This window comes from Triticum aestivum, chromosome 7D, assembly GCF_018294505.1.
Source record: "Triticum aestivum cultivar Chinese Spring chromosome 7D, IWGSC CS RefSeq v2.1, whole genome shotgun sequence".
Lineage (NCBI taxonomy): Eukaryota > Viridiplantae > Streptophyta > Magnoliopsida > Poales > Poaceae > Triticum > Triticum aestivum.
This window is the reverse complement of record NC_057814.1, coordinates 424,925,774-424,934,599: the sequence shown is the minus strand read 5'-3', so window position 1 is coordinate 424,934,599 and position 8,826 is coordinate 424,925,774.

Sequence of the window (8,826 nt, the reverse complement as noted above, 5' to 3'; positions counted from 1 at the left end):
GTGCCTACTTTTGACATCATATATGTCATCTGCTTAGTTTAGACATGTTCTGTAATGCCACCTGTTTAGTTTCTATATCATATATGGGAATTATGCAGGCTCATGTCTTTTAGCCAGCCATAATATATGTGAAATGTGCAATGCCATCCTGTTTAACCATGCATCATATATTTGAATGATATCTTGCCCATCCTTTTCTTCATTACATTTCCATTTGTCGACAATGTTTGTACATTAAACTACTCTTCCTGTGAATCAGCCATTTGGGTGGGAGATGGAAAATGGAGTGAAAACAAGGCCTTCAGAGCAGACAGTGTTACCTGTCGAAGCAGATCTCTTGTTGGGTCCCGATAGCTCCTCAAAGATGGATTCAGAGACAGATGACCAGTCATATTCCCCCACTGAGGTTTATGCTCTAACTTGGCACGGTTATACTGCTCATATCATGCATATGGTGTCTTGCATTCCATAGTTTAGACATCATATACACAATATTCAGCACCATGTTCTTAGTTCAGACATCATATCGAATGCCCTCTGTTTAGCATATAAATCACATATGTGAATTAAATGATGCGATCCTGATTACTTAGATAACATGTAGGTGAATTATGTCATGCGATCCTGTTTAGTTATACATCATATCTTTGAATTATGTTATGCTATGCTATCCAGTTTAGATAGACATCATATATGTGAAATTATGTCATGCTATCCGTTTTAGTTAAACAATATACATGTCAACTATTTCATGCCCTCTTTTTTCCACACTATCTATTGCATCTGTCTCTCATACAATGTTTGTACATTCAACTATGTTTCCTGTTTATCAGCCATTTGAATTGGAGCGGGTGATGCCAGTATCTAGCAGACTAAAAACACGGTCTTCAAATAAAACAGTGCTACCTCTTGGTGGAGATAGCACCCCGGTTGTACATGCACAAGAACCAGCCCTACCACACATAACCCAAACTCTCGCAGATTGTACCCCTACTGCGATGGACAGAGAACCAGCTTCACCCAATCTAACCCCAACCCCAGCTGATAGTAACCCAGTTCCTGTTAACACAACACCATCTCCACCACGGAGCTCCCAAACAAGAGCAGTTAGTAAGGCAGCTCCAGTGCCCAAAGGGCCAGTACTATCACGGCGAACCCCAACTCCACCAGTTAGTATGCATATTCCTGTGGAGGAAGCACAACCAGCTAGTCATAGTTTAGCATCTATCGCATTTGATGTTGTTAAATCGTATGTGCGTATCTTCCCATCTTGGAAATGTTATACTGAAGATGAAGGAAAATGCCAGTTGCAGGTGTTTGTCCAGGAGTTATGTGTAAGTAATGTTATTCATGGCAATTACTTTGCTTCATCCCATACATCCTACCTCCATGATGGTTATAATACAGCAAATTTTCCCATTTTTCTCTATAGAGAAGGACCGATTTGGAAACTCAGGATGAGGTAACCTGTGCTAATACCTCTGCTATCTTCAAGAATGCTTGGTGGCAGTATCGGAATTACCTGAAGAAAACGTACTTCACCGGCAAAGAAACTCATCAAATTCCCTTACGTTCTCCTGAGACACATTTACTGGACGATGACTGGGAACGCCTTGTTCTGTACTGGTCCCAAACCAAGAATGTGGTAAGGTCTATGAGCTCATTTTCTATTTTTAAGTATTATATTCTTGCATCTTACTGTACTCTGTTCATGTAGAACAAGTGCCTAAACCTGAAGAACAACTGTTCTAATTTAAGATTCCATTGCTATCATAGTTCAAAAAAGCGCTAGGCGTTAATTGTGCGTTTTGCCACCGCCTTGCGCTTTACTGACCAAAGCGCATGCTTATGCGCACTTATGCACAGATTATGCGTAGTTATGCGCAATGCGTTCTGCCAACGCCTAGAGCCTAGGCGCGCCTTTTTTAACTATGATTGCTTTGCTCTTGTATCACTGTATTTACTCATACCAACTTATTTTTAAATTGAAGGATCCAATCGAAACTCCAATGGCACAGCAGGTATGTTCACGCATGTTTCTTTAACTGGTTTGCTCTTATCAATAGCTCTGTTGATTTCAATTTCAATTGTGTATATAGTTGACTTTCATATCATGCACATTACTAGCATCACAACAGAGCCAATAGTGTTGTTGTACATGTAGACCCGTGGTACCCATCTGAAATCTTGTTGTGCCGTGTAGTTTCCCACGCTTTGTATTCTTTCACTGATGCTTTGTCTTGAACTGATATGATTTGAACCATGTCTCTATTTTGATTTGGCAAGACAATGCAGTGACCATAGGACATAGATATATGTTTGTTTGATGCTTTTATTATGTACTAGTACTTGGCAATAGAAGACTTGGTAGTTTAATCCTGTCCACCTTACTAATGAACTGGTTCACCGAAATGAGTTTCATATACTAGTACATGCTAAACTTGTTATGTGTCTGCTTGTTTCTTCTTTTAGAATGCTGACCGAATATTGGGGAAGAGTGCCTTATTAAGCAATGGTAAAGGAAGTAATGCAGATAAGGTTCAGGATAGTGACACATCCTTGTTGGTCTCCAACAAAGCTGATAAAACAGCTAAGGAAGACTATCTTGAAGACAGCGAGACAACCCCAAAGTCCTGTCTTGGTTTAGTGTTCGAGTTACTGGCCACTACCGCTTGCACAAGCTATTCAAACTCACTGTCTGAATCAGTTCGGCTTCTTGAGTCTCAACTACAAGCTGAAAGACATTGATCAGCTGTGCTGCGACAAGAAGCGGAAGGACTGCGGAAGTCCCTGGAGCATTTAGATGCATACTTTCTGGTGCAACAGCAAGCGTTGGAGGATTTTAGCGCCAAACAGGACAAAGCTAATCAGCTTGCTAAGCTTATTGCCAGCATGGTGGATACCCAGGATAACGTTTCTTGAGCTCTTCTGAAGTTGTTTCAGTTATGCTCTTGTTTTGCTGCCGCGTTTATTTGCACTGGTGGCCAATTTTGACGGCCAGTGTATGTAATGTGCTGCTTTGCTCCCTATATTTGCACTGGTGGCGAACTTTGATGCCCAGTGGATGTAATATGTGTAATAGCGGTAATAGGCTAGCATTAATTGCTTGCTTATTTATTTCCTTATTGTCTTGTTTAGTTGTTTGCTTGTGGTCACTGCAGTTCTTTTTCTGTTTTTTTCTAGTGGCCACAATAGCCTATTTTTGGTAACTAGGCCAAAATAATCATGGCAACACATGGACTGTTGTAACCATGGGCCTCCTGCAGGCCGTATGATCCATGGGCCTTCGTCCGGCCGTAGGATCCATCGGCCTTCTATACGGGCCTTAGGGTCCATGGGCCTTCTACGGGCCGTAGGGTCCATGGGCCTTCTACGGGCCGTACGATCCATGGGCCTTCTACGGGCCGTACTATCCATGGGCCTCATACGGGTCGTAGGATCCATGGGCCTTCTACGGGGCGTATCATCATTTCGCCAATCATGGGTCGTACTATTCGTGGCCGGATTTCCGGGCCCTTGCCGGACATCCGGGCCCTGAACCTTTGCTCCCTGACCTCCACACGCTGGATATCCGGGCTTGTCCCAGATGTCCGGCCCGTTGGCCCTGGCTTTTCTGCTCTCTGGCCTCCGCACGCCGGATATCCGGGCCAGGACCCCGGATGTCCGGCCCGTCGCTCGCAACCACACTTAACTGGGGAGGGGCTCAAGATTTGGGGGCAGTTCCCCATTCACTCCCGCTCCTCTCCCCATCTCGTCACACAGCCGCCGCCGCCGCCGGGCTATGCTCCAGCGCTGCCCCGGCCCTCTCCTCTGTCCTCCAGCCCCGATCTCCTGCCCACGGATTCTCCTCCTCCCGATCTACGGTTCTATCCAATACATTCCTTGGGTTGTGGTGCGAATCTCTCGGGAGGGACCGGTGTCTTGTGGGATTCACCACCGGAGTTCCTCATGGCGCGTACCAAGACTGCGGCCCCGACGCCCCGAGCCTTCTTCCCGGGTCAATCGCCGGCAAGGCTCAACCGACTCCGATGAGCATGCTCGGCCTAAGAAGAAGGAAACCACCACCAAGAAGAAGAAGCGGGCTCCATCCACAAGTCCGTCGGCCTCAGATCCGGATGATGAGGACTATGTTGGGGAGGGAGAGGATGACTTTGCTCCAAGACACTCCGTTGGCCAGTCAAAACCAAGCACTCGAAGGGCACCGGTACCTCCAGTCTGTGGTACTGCCATGCCCGTGGTCCATGGTCGTCGCATCTCCATGGAGCTTCCCGACAGCGGGGACCGCCTCCCACACGACTTCACCACCGTGGGGGCTGGTCCATACCTTGAGTTCCGACAGGATACCAACCAATATGAGATGGTGGCTGATGCCGAGGATCCTCGGTTCCGTACTCGCATGCAGCAAGATCTGTACTCAAGTTTCGTCCATGGTCGTGGGCTTGCCCCTCACAAATACCTAGATCTTCAGTTCATGCGTGAGCATCCTGCCATGTTCCCTGACAACACCGTCAAGATCATTAATGACATGACTCTAGGTCAAGCCATGACCTTCAAATATGATTGGAATGAAGCTGCCATCCTTCAGTTCTATGCCACCTGCTTCTTTGGGCCAGACAACACTCTCACATGGATGACTGATGACACTGTGTTGAGCATCACCTATGACCGCTTTGTTCAGATTTTGGGCTTCCCCGGTGCTGGTCATCACATTCACAGTATGGATCCTCGCTATAAGCCCAAAGGGATTGATGGTTGCATAGCTCTTCTTAAGCCCATCCTCACTGCTGAGGAACGTGCATATCCACCCAATGAGTCATCTATTTTCCAGTCTCCGTACTACATTCTCTATCAGTGTGTGCTTCGCACTCTCTATCCGAAGAAGGGAGATCACTCAAGGGCTCGCAACTACTGTATTGATCTGATGGTACGTATGCATGATGCACCTACTGAGCCTCTTGACACCGCTCACTACATTTGGCATGAGATACGTCTCTCCAGCTTCATTCAGACGCGCCAATTCCCACTTGCTCCATTCATTCAGGCCATCATTGATCACACTGCTCCGTTTGAGGTTGTTAAGACCGTTGGGCATTCCATTTGGAAGCCGCCCGTCCACATCCGCATGGCCGCTCCTGAACCGGCTGTTGCACCTCGACCACCTAGGAAGCCTGCTGGTGGGTCTCAGCCCACTGCTTCCTCCGTGCCTTCTTCCTCGTCTGCTCCTCGTGGACGTCTTGCCTCGTTCTTAGGCAAGGCTCAATCTGCTATCATGAAGGCAATCACTTTCAGCTGTCAGCAGAATCATGATGTTCAAAAATGCCTCATCATCTCCAAGAATCAGCTCAAGCAGCGCCTCCGTGACCGTGGGAGTCCCATGAGTGATGATGATCCTCTTCCCGCAGCTCCGTCCACTTCCACCTTCGGTTTCCCGTCTCATGACGAGTACCCCGAGTTCTTTGTTGCTGATGATGACATCCGCCAGGAGTGATCGAGTCTGTTTAGTTCTTCGCCCCTTTTTACTTGTTGCTGTCAAAGGGGGAGAAGTAGTATCTTAGTATGGTCATGCTATGATGTGTTGGCTATTTGTGTTACCTACTATTATTCAAACTTGTTATGTTGCTACCTATGGTTCTTGATCGTTTGAGACTATGTTATTATCTTGTGGCTATGAAATGTTTTTAGTCTATGTGTTATGGTGGTTTCATATGTGCATGTCTGTCACATTTATATCTCTTTGAGCTACATACGCTACCATACGAAGTCTATGTTTTACATCCTAACATATTCATCTCATGCACACAATGAGGGGGAGCTAAAAGCAAATAGAAACATAAACATACTTTGTACTTTTGCTCTCATGTTTGTCAATACTAAGATTATTTATTGCATATATGATACTACATGTATGATTGTCATCAACAATCAAAAAGGGGGAGATTGAAAGAGCAATCATGCCCTTACATCATGTTTTGATGTTGATGACAATATACATGTAGGGGTCTAACAATGTTTGTCAAGTAAATCTCAGGTGTTAGCACCCGGTTCATCGAAGTGTGTGGATCAAGAGCATACAAAGTGAATTTTACTCAAGGATGAAGCATAAAAATTGATTACATATTCGTTTTCTTGAGTATAGGATCCCGCACTATTAAGAGGGGATCGATAGGGTTAGTTAAAGGCTTGCTCTTGCCACAAACCTCCTTGCCATATATGCACATGCTCCATCTTCATGCTTTTGTCTCTGGGCTGCAGGATGTCCGGCTTCAAGTCGGATGTCCGGGCCCCACGCCGGATATTCGGCCTGCTCGCCGGATATCCGGGCCTAGCTATCCAGAGAGCACTTTGTGTTGTGCTGCTTGCCGGATGTCTGGCCCTCTATGCCAGATGCCCGGGCTCCAAGTGCACCCCGGATTTCCGGGCTCCCCTGTTGGACGTCCGGCCTATGCTATCCAGAGGCCGTTTCTGATTTGGTAAACTTGTTGGATGTCCGTCCATGTGCCGGATGTCCGGGGTTTCCTGACTTGCCGGATGTTCGGGCTTGGCCCCCGGATGTCCGGCCCCTCTGCTTTCTGCTCTGTTTCTGCCTTGTTCTTCGAGTGGCTTGCCAGGCCAGATGTTCGGCCCCTAGCCCGGATGTCCGACCTGCCCGTTCACTTGTACTACAACGGCCATATTTGTGCTCACACTATATATAGCCCTTCTCCCCCATGGGAGAGGGTTGACCATTCACTTTGAACAAACCCTATAACACATTTCACTCTCTCTCTCACACTTTTCCACACCAAATCTTAGATCCCCAAGGGATTTAAGAACATCTGAGAGAAGTTGTCCGATCAAGTGATAGATCCACTCCTTCCCCTTCTTTGCACCAAAGGAATTCGTGATTTGAGCAAGTCTTGAGCTTTTCCCCATCGTTCTTGTTACTCTTGGAGGTTGGAGACTCCTAGGCGGTAGGAGTCTTTCGGAGAGGAATCGACCATTGTGATTACCCCCGGAAAGTTTGTGAGGGTTTGGAGACCACCCCAAGGTCTACCACTAGTGGTTGAGAAACGCCTCCGTGGTGTTGTCTCAAAGGGAGAATAGGGTGAGCCTTCCTGGCGTTGGTGTGCCTTCGTGGTAACATCCACCTCTCTAACGGTGACGTAGCTTCCCTCCAAGGAAGTGAACATCGGCATACATCCTCGTCTACCAGAGTTGCGGTTATCCCTAACCCTAACTCTCTATTTGCGGTTACTTGTCTCTTAGAACTTACTTATATCTTATTGTGCTTGCCTACTTACATACTTGTGTTACTTGTTTGTCTTGCTTAGCTCTTAGCATCACACTTGCAATTGTTAGGCTCACTTTCATATTCCGCATTATTGCCTAAAATTGCTAAGTAATAATTAAAATTTGTAATTGTACCTATTCACCCCCCCCCCCCCTCTAGGTCCATCTCGATCCTTTTAGGAGGAAAAATACTTAGGCTCCCCAAGGATTGAAATACTACTTTACCTTTTTGTATGGGTGAGTTTGTAAGAGCAACTCCAACGCGTCGACCCAAACAGATGTCGATTTTGTCCGCTTTTTGTCCGTTAGGATCGGCCCGGCGAACACCCATGTCCGCTTCTGCGTTTGGGTCGGCGGATGCGCCCAACCCTGGCCCGACCCAATTTTTAGTTCGCGCGACAAAAATAGACCACAAATATTTCAAAAAAAATTAAACATTAATGCCGTCCATAAAGGCCTGCGAGAGTCCACGTGTCCACATTACATTAACTAAAACATTAATTAAAACTAAACTACGAGGCGACGCGCTGCCCTAGGCGTCGTCCTCGTCGACATCGGGGCTGGTGAGGTCAGCGTCGGCGCCGGGCCGGCCCAGGAGAACGTCGTGTTCCAGAGCCTGGCGATGTCGTCCGCCAGGGGCTGTGCCACCACCTGGTGGGCAAGGCGCGCCTTCTCCTCCGCCTCGCAGCTCTCCTTATTGGCGTCACGTTCGAGCATTTCGAGGTACTCGCCCTCGTGGCGCTCCTCGGCTAGCCTTCGCTGGCGTCATTGCTCGAGGTACACCTGCTCCTGCGCCGGCGTCACCCGCATCCACACCGGTGGAGCGCTGACCCACTCGCACACTACCCCGGTCCAGGAGTAGCGCTCGATGGGGGTCGGCTCCAGCTCAGCCCTGGCTAGGGACGGCGGGGCCAGCGGTGGCACGACGCAGTCGCCGGCCGCGGACAGCACCATGATCTCTGCCATGCGTGCCTCGTACACCGCCTTCTCCTCCTCCTCCCCACGCCGCTCCTCCTCCTCCTTCCCGCGTCGCTCCTCCTCCTCCTCCCCGCGCCGCTCCTCCTCCTCGCTCTCACGGAGGACAGCCGCCGGGGCCGTTTGGTCCTCGTCGGTGAGGAGCCATGCGAGATGTCATGGACGCCGCGCCACCTGGCCTCCTCGTGCTCTAAGGCGAACCAAGGGGCCCAAAAGGGCGGGTCGACATCGTAGGCGGAGTCGCGGCGCTGCTCCAGCGTCAGCAGCGCCCGCCGGCGCCGCAGCTTCTCCGCGTGCGCCCACGCCGACCGCGGCGCCGCCGGCACTAGGATATCCTCCGGATCCAAGTGTCAGTCGTGTGTCAGGGTGACGACAGGGTAGGGGAGAGGGACGCGGTTCTCCCAGTGCCACTTTGCCTGGTGCACTAGGACGCTCACGCGCTGCCTCGGCCGACGGGAAGACGCTGACGGGGGGAGGCAGGGGAGAGGGGTGGGGGTGTCCTTGCCCTTGCCTTTGCCAGAGAAGAAACCCATCTTGGCGAGGAGACGGCGGGGGAGAAGGTGGCTAGGGTTGTCGCCAACG